The sequence below is a fragment of the Pinus tabuliformis genome, chromosome Q (assembly GCF_031772625.1).
Source record: "Pinus tabuliformis cultivar Carrire ecotype Pingquan chromosome Q, CPIR1, whole genome shotgun sequence".
NCBI classification, from domain to species: Eukaryota; Viridiplantae; Streptophyta; class Pinopsida; order Pinales; family Pinaceae; genus Pinus; species Pinus tabuliformis.
Genome location: NC_142296.1, coordinates 1215459396 through 1215475407, shown reverse-complemented (window position 1 = coordinate 1215475407; position 16012 = coordinate 1215459396). Strand labels below are relative to the sequence as shown.

General features: G+C 40.3%; 1 pseudogene; it reads left to right on the top strand.

The window, feature by feature from the left end:
- The window catches only part of LOC149224150 (cytokinin hydroxylase-like), a 33746-nt pseudogene extending 19985 nt beyond the window's left edge, over positions 1–13761 (top strand).
- Positions 13762–16012: the final 2251 nt, after the last annotated feature.

The window sequence follows — 16012 nt, the reverse complement described above, 5'->3', positions numbered from 1 at the left end:
TCATTTTTATAAACTTTTGTAGACACAGTATGGACGCAGCCATCTGTTTATGATTAGTCTACATAGATAATGAATACAAAACTCCTCGCAGCCTGGATGGTAGAAACTAGATCCAGGGTCTTCACTTCTACTTCCCGAATTGGTACGATTCTAGCCATGTGATTAAATGATTTGATGTCGAACATGTTAGAAACCACTTGATTACCAGTCGATGATGTAAACTGTTAACAAGCATGAGAGAGACCACCAGTAATGTCAATGGTTCTCAAAGTACCAAGCACAACCCGTGAAATGTGAATAGATGTTTTGATGTCGAACACTTCACGGAATCCTTTGATCGAAAGTCAATGATGTAAACTGACGTCAAAGGCGAGAAACCTGCCATTGATGCATGCAGACTTCAAGGTACTGTCGATTCCTAAGTCATCTTTCTAGATAATGTGTCGATGTCGATAGAAAGCGACACGAAATCATTGTTCAAGTTGAAGAAATGTTGCTATAAGGACTTACTCAGGGATGGTCAAATGGATGACAAGTATTTTGCAGATGAAAGTTTTTGCTTGCAGACCTCTTGAACAAATAACGACATGACAGATGGCTTGGTGACGAATAACTCAAAGTTAATCCCCGGAACCCGGTTAAAGACTTTCAAAGTGGTTGGATCAACTGTGAGGTAAAAGATTTCCAAACCCAGGTGAATGAAAAAGTGTCGTGTTCAAGAGTGGTAATAAAGTTTCTTTTGAGACAAAAGGTAACAAACAGGTTCATTCTTCTCTCTTTTCCCCCACCATTTCTGGCAAGTACCTCTTTATTTTTAACAAGTTTGAGGAGGATAACATATGCTTGATTATAAGCTCATCCTTCGGACGAGTCCAACCTAGTTTAAATTCGAACCCTAGGAAGGAGTGGTTCGTTCCTGTTTGTAATTGAACAGGTCCTCTACTGTAAAAGTTTAACGAGCCCAGTATAGGAGAAACTCGGCGTTTTTCATTTTTAGAGAGTCTGAAAAAACAAAAGGAGACTCCACGTTGAACTTTTTCGTACATTTGTGTCCCTCAAGCCCGAAAAAGTATAAAATAATACCTGGGGGAACCGCTTGATCTTGCGACCAAGGAGTACTTTCATAATAGTGTCGTTGACCTGAAAAGTAAAAAGTGATCAAGGACACGTCGTTTTATTTCCTTATCGAGTTTGAAACGACAAAAACCCGGCAATCTTTTCCTGATTTTGCGGTCAGAAAAGAGCTAAAAGGGGACCGTCTTTTAATTCCGTTTTAACGAGTGTAAAAGAAACGCTCGGCGATCTTTTCATGTTTTAGGAGTCAGAAAAGGGCTTAAAAGAGAACTCCAAGGTTTCACTTTTTCGTAAGTTTTAACGAGTTCGAAAAAGGGATAAAAATGTACTCATGGTTTTCACTTTTTCGTAAGTTTTAACGAGTTCGAAAAAATGATAAAAATGTACTCATATGGCCGACTTTCAATTTAATCTACGAGCAGGAAAAGACGGAAAGAACTCGGCATTTTCATTTGTTTTACGAGAATGAAAAATAGCAAAATAATCTCGAGATTTTCATGAGTTTAACGAGTCTTGAAAATAACTGAAATTGACTCGAGATAGGTTTCATTTTTACAAAAGCTTGAAACAGAGAAAAACTATGCTTCAAAGTAGTTTCATTTTTACACAAGCTTGAAACAGAGATAAAACTGTGCTTGATGCCCCCTAAGCATAACTGCTAGAGTGCATGCCCCCCTAGCTTCATTTCATTCAACCATTTGGATGAAATGAAGGTTTAGTGATGAGATCATTTAAAAGACTTGACCTAAAACTGTAAGAAAATTATGCAAAACACCGAAACAACTAACCTAAATATACAACTTAACATTTACGAGATCTAGTCAATCTCTTGACTCAAGTAGAGGAGGATTTGTTTCATTTTTTAACGAGCTTGACACAGGAAAAGAACTATGCTCGGATTCGGTTTCATGTTTACACAAGCTTGAAACGAAAAACTATGCTTGTTAAAAGTTCACATGCCCCCGGCATAATGATGCAAAGCAAGGTACATGCCCCCCAAGCTTTATTGCATTCAATGAGGTGGATGGAATGAAGCTTTACTTTCAAAATCTTGGAAAGACTCGTGGGAGTTGTTTCATTTTTTAGTGAGCTTGACACAAGACAAGGAACTATGCTCATAACTACTCTCTACAATCTACCTAACAAAAACTTAACTCTAAAAACCTTGATTCATTTTTTAACGAGCTTGACACAAGACAAGGAACTATGCTCTAAAAACCTTGATTCATTTTTTAATGAGCTTGACACAAGACAAGGAACTATGCTCATAACTACTCTACAATCTACCTACTTAACCTACCCTTGTTTCATTTGTTAACGAGCTTGACACAAGACAAGGAACTATGCTCAAAAAGTTCGCATGCCCCCAGCATAATGATGCAAAGCAAGGTACATGCCCCCCAGGCTTCATTGCATTCAACCGGCTGGATGAAATGAAGGTTTACTTTCAATATGTAACTTGAAAAGGGAGTTGTTTCATTTTTAAGGAGGTTGACACAAGAAAAGTACTATCCTCATACCTGATTCATTTTTAAACGAGGTTGACTTAGTAACAGGAACTTTCCTCGTACCTGATTCATTTTTTAACGAGGTTGACTCAGTAACAGGAACTGTCCTCATGATCCTTGTTTCATTTTTTAATGAGCTTGACACAAGACAAGGAACTATGCTCATGACTACTCTCTAAAATCTACCTACTTAACCTACCCTTGTTTCATTTTGTAACGAGCTTGACACAAGACAAGGAACTGTGCTCGAAAATCCTTGATTCATTTTTTAATGAGCTTGACACAAGACAAGGAACTATGCTCAGAAAGTTCGCATGCCCCCGGCATAATGATGTGAAATGAGGTACATGCCCCCCAGGCTTCATTGCATTCAACCGGCTGGATGAAATGAAGGTTTACTTTCAATATTTAACTTGAAAAGGGAGTTGTTTCATTTTTAAAGAGGTTGACACAAGAAAAGAACTATCCTCATACCTGATTCATTTTTTAACGAGGTTGACTCAGTAACAGGAACTATCCTCAAACCTGATTCATTTTTTAACGAGGTTGACTCAGTAACAGGAACTATCCTCAAACACACTCACTTTCTACAATCTACCTAACAAAAAACTATAATCTACCTGATTCATTTTTTAATGAGGTTGACTCAGTAAAAGAACCATCCTCATACACACTGTTTCATTTTTTAACGAGGTTGACACAGTAAAAGGAACTATCCTCGCTAGCCTGTTTCATGTTTTAACGAGGTTGATACAGGAAAAAACTATCCTCGTGATAGCCTATTTCATTTTTTAACGAGGTTGATACAGGAAAAACTATCCTCGCACTCACTGATTCATTTTTTAATGAGGTTGACATAGTAAAAGGAACTTTCCTCACATTCACTGATTCATTTTTTAACGAGGTTGACTCAGTAACAGGAACTGTCCTCATATTCACTGATTCATTTTTTAACGAGGTTGACTTAGTAACAGGAACTGTCCTCATAACATCCTATTTCATTTTTTAATGAGGTTGATACAGGAAAAAACTATCCTCGTACACACTGATTCATTTTTTAACGAGGTTGACACAGTAAAAGGAACTTTCCTCGTTAGCCTGTTTCATGTTTTAACGAGGTTGATACAGGAAAAAACTATCCTCGTGACAGCCTATTTCATTTTTTAACGAGGTTGATACAGGAAAAACTATCCTCACACTCACTGATTCATTTTTTAATGAGGTTGACACAGTAAAAGGAACTTTCCTCACACTCCTTGTTTAATTTTTTAACGAGGTTGATACAAGAAAAAACTATCCTCGCAGCATCCTGTTTCATTTTTTAACGAGGTTGGCACAGGAAAAGGAACTATCCTCGCACACACTGATTCATTTTTTAACGAGGTTGACACAGTAAAAGGAACTTTCCTCACGACTCCTGAGCATGGCTTCTAACTGGAAGAAAGACATGTCAATGAACACACCTTGATCATGGCTTCCAAGAGGTCTTCATCCGAAGGAAGAATACTTCTTGGGAAGGAACACATGTCAAGGGACTCAAAAGGGATAAGAACATCGTGTTCAAGTAATCCCATAGAGTTTTCCATGTCAATTACCGGAGCTAAATCAAAGGACGATGAGCAAACAGTGAGAGGCTCACTTACATCGGTAATTGAAATCATGGGACCGGTTGCCACATAATTAACCCGTGGCAGGGTAGATACCACTTTAGAATCAGGAACATTTAGGGGTGTCATATTATTGGTAGTTCAGACAAGACTAGAGAACGAAAGCTGGTCTACAGTCACAATACTGCCATTGTGAGGGAAAGACATCACGCGAAAGAGTGTCGATACGACAGCTTTCATTGCATAAACATAGTCTCGCCCAAGGAGTAAATTGAAATCCAAGGGACCTCGAACCACCATAAGATCAATACAGACAGTTTTACCTTCCAGGGTATTAGAAAACTTAGGAAGGATCCCTAAAGGTTCACTAATTGTTCTGTTAAAAGCTTTCAGATTCTGCGTAATAGGCGCAAGCTGAGGGGAACCCAAAGCTTTCCAAACAGCTGAGGATAAAATACTAACAGAAGCACCTTCATCTACCTGAGTACGATGTATGTCCCTACCACCAGCCTTGAAAATGATTTGGAAAGGGATGGAGGAAGGAAGACGAGGTTCTGTCAGTCTATTCCAATCAAAGGAAAAGACCTCAGTACTTGGAGGGGGTTCTGTAGAAACAGGTGAAATGCCCCCCGGCATAGAAGAATCTGATGTAACAAGAAGAACATCAGCGGTATGAAATTTACTCTCGAAAAGGAGAGTGTGATCGACCGAATGTGAAATTGAATCGACCACTTGATCAACTAATGGATCATCAACCTGAGTGACATGAGTTTCACTCTCCAATGGGAGAGTGTGATCGACTGTACTTGAATTTAGATCAATCACTCCGTCAGTTGACGGTAGGTTGGGAGAAAGTTTACGGTAACCAGTTGGAAATTCTTGCTATGGAATAGTAAGGTTTTCCAACAATGTTGAGGCTTCATCCATGTGAGGGCAAATGTGAGTTTGATGACTCCCTTTGCATAACTTACAAGGAAACCTAATTTTACCCTTTTTCCCAGGAACCTGACTTTCACTGGTTGATGGATCAACAGAAAGTTGATGAGGTTTTTCTGACCATACTTCCAAGACCTTTGGAATACCAGGACAATTGACAAGGAAGTGGTCACCCTTACAAAGCCTGCAAGGGTATTTGGGTTTACGATGCATGTCGGAATTTTCCTCAACACCACTAACACTTACAGCCATGGTTGGTTGGTTGACTTCTTTCTTAGCTTGCTTCTTCTTCTTCTTCTTCTTCTTCCCTTTCTTCTTCTTCTTAGCCTCCTGGTTACTAGCATCAAGGCTTTTACCAGGCGAAGAGAAAGAAATGGAGGAAGAAAAATTAGGCGAAGAAGGTAAAGGGTCAACAGAAGGTTGGTGATGTTGAGATGGTGAACTCTGTTGAGGTGAAGCATCCGGTTGAGAAGGAACAATTGGAGTATTTTGGGCCAACGAAGTTGAAAATAACCATATCGGTAAACCTATTGTAAATCCAGGTAATGACAAAGTAGCCATATAAGGAGGACCAACATTTCCAAAGTAAGGAAAAGTACTAGGATTCTCATTAGGAGGGGTTCCTAGGTTGATAAATTCTGGAACATTTGCCATTATATTCAACTTCAGTGAATTTTATTAACAATTTAAAACTAAAATTAACAATTCACAATTCACACCTAACAATTAAAATTCACAAATCACACCTATGGTCTCTAAAAGTAAAAACAAACAAATTAACATGCGCTATCAAATCTAGGAGTCAAACCATGCACAAACAGTAAGCTCTCCGGACCGAAAACACTAGTTGGTGATGAAGCCCAACCTCGCAGAATTCAGTACAGAAATGGCGGGTGGAACAGTTACCCCGGCAACCCGCTTAATGAATAGACTGGCACAAGTTCCTCCACTTTAACCGTCTCGAAGTGAAGTGAACCCCCCGGAAAATCCAAGTGAGTATAACCGACGTCTGCTCCAGGTACAGCGGGACCTTCCCTCCACCGTCACCTCGGTAGAACCCTAAAGATTATGGTCACTAAGGTCACCAACAGTAACAAATACACCTGGGGGAACAGTCTAAACTCCGACAGCATGCAAGGGCAGAGTAGCAAGCTTAATCCCCTTACCGGCTCCTTGACAACAATCCAAGGTTTACCGATAAGTGACCCCTGGCTCCTCGACAATGGTTAATCCGAGGTTTACCGTTTGTAATACGTACTATCTGGCATCGTTCCCAACGAGGGGGGAATGATCCCCTCACTGGTTCGGACACGAGCTCGTGCTTCTCCTTTAAGAGGAGCTTTCCCAGAGTGCAATTGAAACAATTGGATTTATTCTACTCAAGATAAACTATCTGTTTGGTTTTGTAGTCTTGGAGAGTTAAGTACTCACCTACTCCAAGACCCTAGCCTAAGCTATGTTGGTGTTTCAGAGCCCTAGAAATGTAAAAATTACTAGATGAATTTTAATTAAGCGTTGTGTTATTAAGGCTGTTATTACTCAAATGGGTAAATGGAGATGAAACCAATGGTGTTATGACCCGACTCAACTGAATGCAATCGAATATGATAATGCAATCCTTTCAATTCGATGAATCCTAACTAGAGTAAGGAGAGAGTTTCCATTCACTTCCAACAATGCAAAAAATTGATCATTAAGAGAAAATTTAACAAATTCTCTAATGCACTAATTTCATCAAGAAAAACTAATGCAAATCAATTCCAAACCAATTTTTATTTTTATTTTTGTGTAAATTCAAATCAAAGAAAGCTGATCTAAATCTACGATTGATTTTTCAGAATGTAAACTATGCAATTGTAATCTATGCACAATTCACATGAAAAGTATGCAAATGTAATCTATGCACATTTTTCATTAATATTCCGAAAATGAGAATTCTAATTGTGCAAATGTGATCTATGCAAAAGAATTCTCAAACACAAGACGATTCTAATGTGATCTAAGAACCAATCAAGTGCAAATTGAGAAAATTGGGTGAGAGTTCCAAAGATCAAAACATAAAAACACTCAAAGGCGATTAACACTAACACTCAAAGGCGATTAACACTAAAACAAAAGCAAAAAGATGCAAAATTGTGAAAAGACTGAGAGAAACCTCCAAGTAATGACCAAAGGAAATCAAATTAAGAATTTCTCAAAAAAGAGACTCAAAACACCCAATTGATGAAAGCTAAAAGCAGGAATGCTAATGAAACAAGTTCAGGTGAAAATTTTTGACAGGGTACTAAAGGATCTGGGCAGAAAACACTAAGAAAAACCAAAATCTAAAAGAAATTAAAGCAAAAATGGAGTTTTCCTAAATTTTTACAGAAAGACGCAGGCAACCCGTTAGAACAGACGCGGGCCCGCTCTGTGCAAACGGAAACAGCACGTCCAAAGACGCACTGTGCAGTACTCAGAGGGTGCGTCCTTCTGGAAAAGTTAAGAAAAACCAAATCTAACTAAATCTAAAGCTAAGCCACCCAAATACTAATTCTCACAGTCAAAAACCAGAAAATAAAAATGATTTTCTCAGAGCAAAGTTCACACAAAGGAAAAGACTTTCACATTAATGGATTCCCCAGTGGAGTCGCCAATTTGTCGTGGCGGAAAAAGTCGTTTGTGCGGACACAACGGACCTCCCTAGGAGTCTAAACTCTCTAGCGACAAACAAGACAAAATGGAGTGATCTTTCTCTAAATATACCTTTTAAAACATGAAAACTACAAGTGTTTAGGCTTACCTTATTCCAAAACGCTGTTGTTGTAGTCCGTCCTTGCCGATCCGGATGAGCTTCTCCTTCACATCAATTCCTGCAACCACAAACAATCAAACAATTACCAAGCACTTGCATTTCATATAATAAAACATATATTCAACATGCAGACCAAGGAACACATGAAATAACTCATTAACACAAGCTATTGAGAAAAATAAACCAGTTTGTATTAATAACGAAACAAAGAAACTCTTACAACCTGGCCTTGGTGTTGTGCAAGTTCCTCCCAGGGTCCATCAAGGGTTTTCCTCTACTTTGACAAAGCTCACCCACTTCCAAGTAGAATCAAGCAAAGACAATCTCTCCTAACAAGGTTCTAAATGGGAGTCCTAATTCCTGCAACATTTACCAAAAGAAAATGTATAGCTTCAACCTCCCCTCCTTCTGGCCCAATGCCTTTATTTATAGTGCTGTAAAGAGGTTATTCAGGTCCACCATCAATGGGATAATCCCCCTCTTTGGGTGGGATAGCTCCCTTATTGATGGGATAAGTTCCTCCTTAATAGGGATACATGAACCAACTGGAGGCGCATCCATTTCATCAAACCGACCTCTAGAAAGTTCTAGAAGTAACCACAAGTAACTTTTTTAAGATGAAACATGCGCATTTTGCCTTTTACAGAAGGACGCACCTGTCCCTTAACATACAGAGCGTCCAAGGACGCAGCTTTTGTGAACATTGTGAGCGTCCCCGCAGGTAAGGCTAGAGAGAACCTGCGACCCCAGAGATAAACATATTTTTGACAAGACTTTCTCTCTTCTTTGAGTTTGAGATGGATAGCAGAGGCATAAGACTTGCCTAAGAGGGTAGCATGACTGTTGATTTGAGCCATACTAACTGTAAGTGGTTATGGTGACATTTTTTAGTGTAACACCAGATAAAAGACTGAAAGAGTCAGTTGGACTTCACAATGATGGAGATGAATGACTTCGATATGATATTGGGGCAAGATTTTTTGAAGGGCAACAAGGCAATTTTTGTCCCCTTCTATGATGAGGTGGTGCTGGTTGGACAGTCACAAACTGGACTTTCCCACTCATAGGCAAAGGAGGGAAGTCAAGGTGCAACATGTTTTTGCACTATGTTTAGAGAAGGCTATGAAGGAGTGAGATATGGAGACATATGCGGTGATGTTCAAGGATGTCAAAGGTGATGGAGTGGGGACGCCTACTCTAGCAGAGATTTCTGAGGTACTAGTCAAATATGTAGATTTGATGCCTGATGATCTACCAAAGAAACTTCCACCAAGGCGTGTAGTGGACCATAGCATTGAGCTTGAGCCAGGGAAGCAACCTCCGGCTAAAGCACCTTATCGGTTGTCAGGACCATAGTTGGAGGAGTTGAAACGATAGTTAAAGGAGTTAACTGATGTAGGTTTCATCAGACCTTCAAGGTCCCCCTATGGAGCTCTGGTATTGTTCCAGCCAAAGAAGGATTTGAGTGAGCTACAGATGTGTTGTGATTACTGTACATTGAACAAGCAGATGGTAAGGAAGATGTATCCTTTGCCATTGGCTGCTAATTGCTTTGACAAGCTTGCAAAAGCCCAAGTGCTTTCCAAGATGGACTTAAGGCATGGGCATTATCAGGTGCAGATAGCTGAAGGAGACGAGAAGAAGACCATGATAGTAACGAGGTATGGTAGTTTTGAATTCCTTGTTATGCCATTTCTGTTGTGTAATGCTCCTGCTACGTTTTGCACTTTGATGTGTGATGTTCTATGACCATACTTGGATTCGTTCGTAGTAATATACTTGGATGATATAGTGGTGTACAGCGACAAAATGGAGGATCATAAGAAGCACTTGGTGATGGTGTTCGAGGCACTGAAGGCAAATCAGTTGTACTTGAAGAAGTCTAAGTGTATGTTCACTCAGACCAAGATTCTGTTCCTTGGACATATAGTGGGTCAAGGGTACGTACAGATGGAGCTGAGCAGAGTGAAGGTGATCGAGGACTAGGTTGAACCGAAGAATGTCCATGAGATGAGGGTGCTTTTGGGCATGATCAACTACCAACGGAAGTTTGTAGAGGGGTACTATAAGGTAGCATCATCACTGACAGACCTATTGAAGAAAGACAAGAGATGGAGTTGGATGGATAAATATTAGGTGGCATTTGATGATTTGAAGAAGAGGATGGTTACAGCACCGATACTGAAGTTGTCGGACTTCGAGCGACCGTTTGAGGTACACACAGATGCTTTAGATTTTTCCATAGGAGGGGTTCTTATGCAAGATGGGCATCCAGTGGAGTACAAAAGTTGGAAGTTGCAGGATAGAGAACGAATGTATCTGGTCCATGAGAAGGAGATGACTGCAATCATTCATTGTCTTCATGTGTGGAGGCATTACCTGATGGGGAAGCCATTTGTTGTCAAGATAGACAGTGTTGCAGTAAGTTATTTTGCATCACAACTGAAGCTTTTTGTGAAGCAAGATCGTAGGCAAGACTTCTTGGCATCATTCGACATGTCTATCAAGTGTAGACCGATAAGACACAATGCGACAACAGATGCCCTTAGTAGGAAGGGACAAATTGCTGCATTGGAGGGAGAAGATTAGGCAGATAGGAGTAGGAGGCCAATTCATTTGTAAGAAGAGATGTAGAATAAGATCAAGGAAAGTGTTGAGACTGATACTCAGGTGTAGATTATAGTGAAGAAGGTGAAGGAGGGGAAGACACGAAAGTTCTTTCTTCGAGATGGATTCTTCTTCTTTGGAAACCGGCTCTATGTTCGAAAGTCACCTAGGCTCAGGAGGCACCTTTTGAAGGAGTGCCATGACTCACCATGGGCTGGCCACCCAGGGATGCATCGTTCTTTGGCATTGTTGGAAGGAGGATTCTTTTGGGAGAAGATGCGGGAGGATGTAGAGGAGTATGTACATACGTGCATCATTTTTCAGTAGGACAAATCGGATACTCAGAGGCAAGGAGGTCTGTTACAGCCTATACCGATTCCTGAGAGACCATGGATGAGTGTCTCAATGGACATCATCACTCAGTTGCCACAGGTTCAGGGGTATAATGGGATAATGGTTGTGGTTGATAGTTTTTCCAAGTATGTTGTCTTTGTTCCAAAAAAGATACCTTATGGAGCCAAGCGGACTGCGGAGTTGTTCTTCAAGAACATAGTGAAGTATTGGGGGATGCCATTAAGCATTGTGTCAGACTAAGATCCACAGTTTATAGGCAGATTTTGGACTACATTGTTCAAGTTAGTCGGGACAGAGTTGTTGATGAGTTTGAGTTACCATCCACAGACAGATGGGCAGACTGAGAGGATCAACGCATTGCTAGAGGATTACTTGAGACATTATGTGTTGGTTGATCAGAAGAATTGGCCTAAACTCTTGGATGTTGCTTAGTTCAGCTACAACATTCAAAAGAGTTCATGGTACAGTCCATTTGAGTTGGTCAAACGACAGATTCCAGTCACACCGCATACCGTAGTTACAGGAGGTTTCTTAAGGAGCCCTAATGCGAATAAGTTCACGAAGGCTTGGGATGAAACCTTGGAGCTGGCATGGTTGCGCTTGCACGAAGCTGCAAGGAGAATGAAGAAATGGGCTGATAGAGGAAGACGAGATGTACACTTCACTATGGGAGATATGGTGTTTCTAAGGATAACCGGGGAGCAGTTTCAGGTGCCTAAGGGGACTACGAACAAACTGATACAGAAGTACGAGGGGCCATTTCAAGTGAAGAAGAGAGTGGAGGAAGTTGCTTATGAGCTGGAGCTTCCACACCATATGCACATGAAGCATTCGGTTTTTCATATGAGTCAGTTGAAGAGATGCAGACTTGACGCCAATAATCCAGAGAGAGCTGAGCCGCCGAGAGGACCAGCCGCGATTGTGGACAAGCAAAATTTGAAGTTTGAGAAGATTTTGAACTTCAGAACTATAGGGATTGGTTGCCACATGAAATGGGAATTTCTTGTCAGATGGAAGAATGCACCAGAGGAGGAAAGCTGGGAATCGGAGGACTCACTTTGGAGATGGAAGAAGAATATTGAGAAGTATGACAAGAAGCTATTGATGAGGTCGGGATTGTCAAGGGTGACGACGATTTCTAGTGGGGGAGGATGTAACACCATGCAGTTGGCAAGCCAACTGGGTGCGCCCTCTCACCATGCGAAGTAGCCAAAGTTACGAATAAAACGTGGAGCGACCAAGCATGAGGTGTATGTTATATGCACGAGCAGGTTGGCGTTCCACACTTATATGGCTAGTTGTGGGAGCTCGTCGTGTTAAGCCAACTGAGGAGTGAAGGCAAACGTGGTGAGTTGGTGGGCGGTCCCGCACCATGGGTGGGCTGACCACACTATGGTGTTATATCGTTTGATGGACGCAGCGGTTGGGAGAAGGATGGAGAGTCAGCCAAAGGGCGTAACTCCACGCATAGGCAGCATATGTATATGCGATGAAGGATGGCATTTTCACCATCGCACTTCGGTCTTCGATCAAGCAAGTAAAGGTGCGAGCAAGGAGTATAGCCCGAGTGAGGTGTAGGTCATGTGCCCACCCGCCGGGCATGGTTATACGATACTTGGCACGAGGTTGTTCGGTTGAGACGCGGGTAGTGGGCGTGTGAGGGTGCCTGCTCGCTGAAGTTCTTGAACGAGTTTTCGGTTGGGAGTTGGGCGGTGGGTCATGCACGAGCGCGCCCGCCTGGTTTGACAATAAAACTCAGTTGTGTTATATGTTGGGTGAGACCACCGTGCGTGCGTGCACGGGTGGGCGCCCGACTTTGTAACGCCAATGGAGCATAGCTCCCGGTCATTTGTAAATCTTCTCATATATAATAAAAGATTGTTCTTACATGTGATGTGTTCTCCTACTATCTGTTGTTGATGTTTATAATGTTAATAGATTCCGCACATTAATGTTATGTTTATTCATGAATGAAGATAAATGTTAAGGCGTAGTTTGTAAAGTAAGATAACAATGAAACTTGCTAACTACTTAGGGGATGCCGCACCCGGCCAATTAAATGAAAAAGAATTGGGAGCATGAGAATACTGGTGGTAGACTAGTGTCTGAGAGATAACATGTTACATGATTATAATATATATCTATTATTCGTGTGATCGGCATTTGAATAATAATGGATTTCACTAACGTAGAGGCCAAATGATTATCATATATTTCTATTATTAACGTAATGGACCTTTTAATTATTATGGATTTCACTAGGCCACACTTTTATACGGTGTGAGGAACACTTTTATATCACGAAAATTGCAAAACCTTAATTTGCTCTAAATATACTTGGAGCAAAACCTTACAAGGCTCTTATATTTTTGATAAATTCGATGTTGACCTGAGTCGATGAAAACATTTTTAACGCAGATGGAAATGATATTGAAGGACCTTGCGACTGTATACACCAGCAAACTTATTTGCCAAAGAAGCATTCACGGATATGAAACTGGGAGATCTATTCATACCCAAGGGACTATCCGTGTGGATTCCCACGCTGGCTATTCATCATGACAGGAACATATGGGGTGAAGATGCCAACGAGTCCAATCCACAGCGTTTTGCTCGGGGGACTGCAGAGGTCTCCAAGAACAATCCTATGGGCTTCATACCGTTTTCGCTGGGCCCTCGCAAGTGCGTAGGACAGACCTTTGCCATCATGGAAGCCAAAATAGTCATGGCCATGATCATCACCACTTCCGCATTTGATTTATCTCCTTTTTATTGCCATGCCCCCATTTCTGTACTCACGCTCAAGCCCCGTCATGGCGTCCAAATCATACTCCGCCGCGCCAACATTCATTCACCTTCGACTACAACAGTGACTGATTGATTGGTAGGTATTTCTTGGCTTTTTCTCCACAGCTAGGGTTCCAGAAAAGTGTACCGTGCTTCTTTTGATGAGAGGTTCTGTTTGTAGATCAGATTTGAAACCAGATCATGGAGATCATGGTGGGCAAAAAATGGCCAGCGTGTGTGAAGATTCCTTTCCAGTAAAGCGGAGTGTCACGGGCATGCGAATCAAGTGACAGACTGTAGAACTAGTTATCTGTTTCCTTATTCTCTGTTTTGTCTCTACTGACCTTGGGCACTGTAATTGTTTCTAACTTGTCATATTAGAGTTGAAAGTGAACACTATGACCATGACCACCACTTTGAGTGCTACATATCAGCGTTTGCCTCATAAATCCTTACTGGCCTTTAACAGGGTTGATCAGTATAAATCATATAATCATGCATGTAGCCGTTTCTATGTTTCATTGCCAAAAAAAAAGGAAGAAAAAATTGCAGTTAGGGTTCATGGAAAGGTACGGTGTTATTTCCATGTTTCAAATGTAAAAAATATCACCGTCATTTCCGAAGGGATAAGATAAATCTTTATGATTTTCATTCGTATAAACAATCTTATTCTATCGTCGATTATACTTTCTTAGAACGAATCATTGATAATACTTTGTTAGAACCAACACTAGATGAATCATATGCTACAAGGAAGATGAGTGTCATCTAGTACCTTGGATTTTTTTAACTTTCACTATTATAAGATTTACTGAGCTTCGGCACCATGTGCATAGTCATTAATTCACAAATTTTCATATTATGCTTGCAGGTAAACAAAGAATTTTTTTAATGTATTAATATTAAATTTTGTGTATAAATTTATATGATTTTTAATATATATATATATATATATATATAACCTTAACCTTTTTTTTGGTCTTACTACCCCTGGACTAAGAATAAAGTACTCTTTTTCTGCTTTGAACTTGAATTAATTGTTTTTTAACTAAAAATCAAATGAAAATTTGTCAGGTTAACTTTACAAAAAAAAAGTTAAATCATTTTTTAATTATATTAAATTTAATTTTTTTGGATTGTGATTGTTCAAGAAAGCTTAGATCTTATTTGGCAATCATTTTGATACCCATTGTAAATTTAAACCCTAGTGCATTTAGTTTGGTCTTCTAAATTCAAACCCCACCACATTTATTTTTTTGAGTTTATTTAAACTATTTTAACCGTTTGTTTATCTTAATAAAAAAATAATATTGTCCAAGCTTAATAATATTATAATATACTTAGTTAGAATCTGTCCATAGTACTGTGTCAAATACAAGCATGAAGTGGATACTGATGTGACCACTTAGCAGTTAATACGAGGTAATATAACAATTATCCTGTAGCACAGTTTACCAATGACAAGCGCATGATATTATTGTTCATACTTAGGCTGGTTTATCACGATAGCCTAGCAAGTTAATGCTTAACTCGGACCCTTTATATTATCTAGGCACTATGGAACAGAGTTCAGCCTACTGGTAATTTATGTATAAGTTCACAATATTAATTTCACTATTAGTACCTCGTGCGAGGCACACATCATGTGTACCAAGATGGTAGTAATTTATAAAGGAACCGACTTTTGTAGCAAAACAATGGAGCTGACTTAATAGATCCTCCGACATCGGCGATCGGGTTCTGACAACCCTGCTCCAGCCTCCTCCGCCTGTCACCCGAGGACCCCATCAAATGCCTCCTCCTCTGCCACCCTCCCCTGCCCAGCAATCCGACACTTTGGCTGCACTAAATATCCGATTTTGAACATTCCAAATGAAAATTGCATGCGTGTATTTCCCTAATATACCTCTCGCGCATCTGACCATTCGAATTCAGCTCAACGGGCCCTCGAACGGAAATATCGGTCCCGGTAGCTTCCCTGCTCTCTCACAACTACCTTGCACTCAAAACTGGTATGCGTCCTTCTCCCCTATGCTCCATTCTTTTGCTACATCCAATAATGTATATGGACAGACCCTTGAGGATGTTGTCGATTACATTTGTTGTGTTGTCATCAGGTGCTTCAACACATTCTAATAATAAAATTCCACCTGTATATGCTGTAAAATCCACAGAAAACTACTTTCGACATGTTCTTTCAGGGCATGATGCTATTTGCAAGGTTATCATGGTGGAGACAACTTAACCTTAATACAAACACCCTCAAAATTAATGTGATACTGCCATTACATGTAAGCTCAAATATTTGTAATTGAATAATATACCTTCCTGTTTTATGGCAGTCG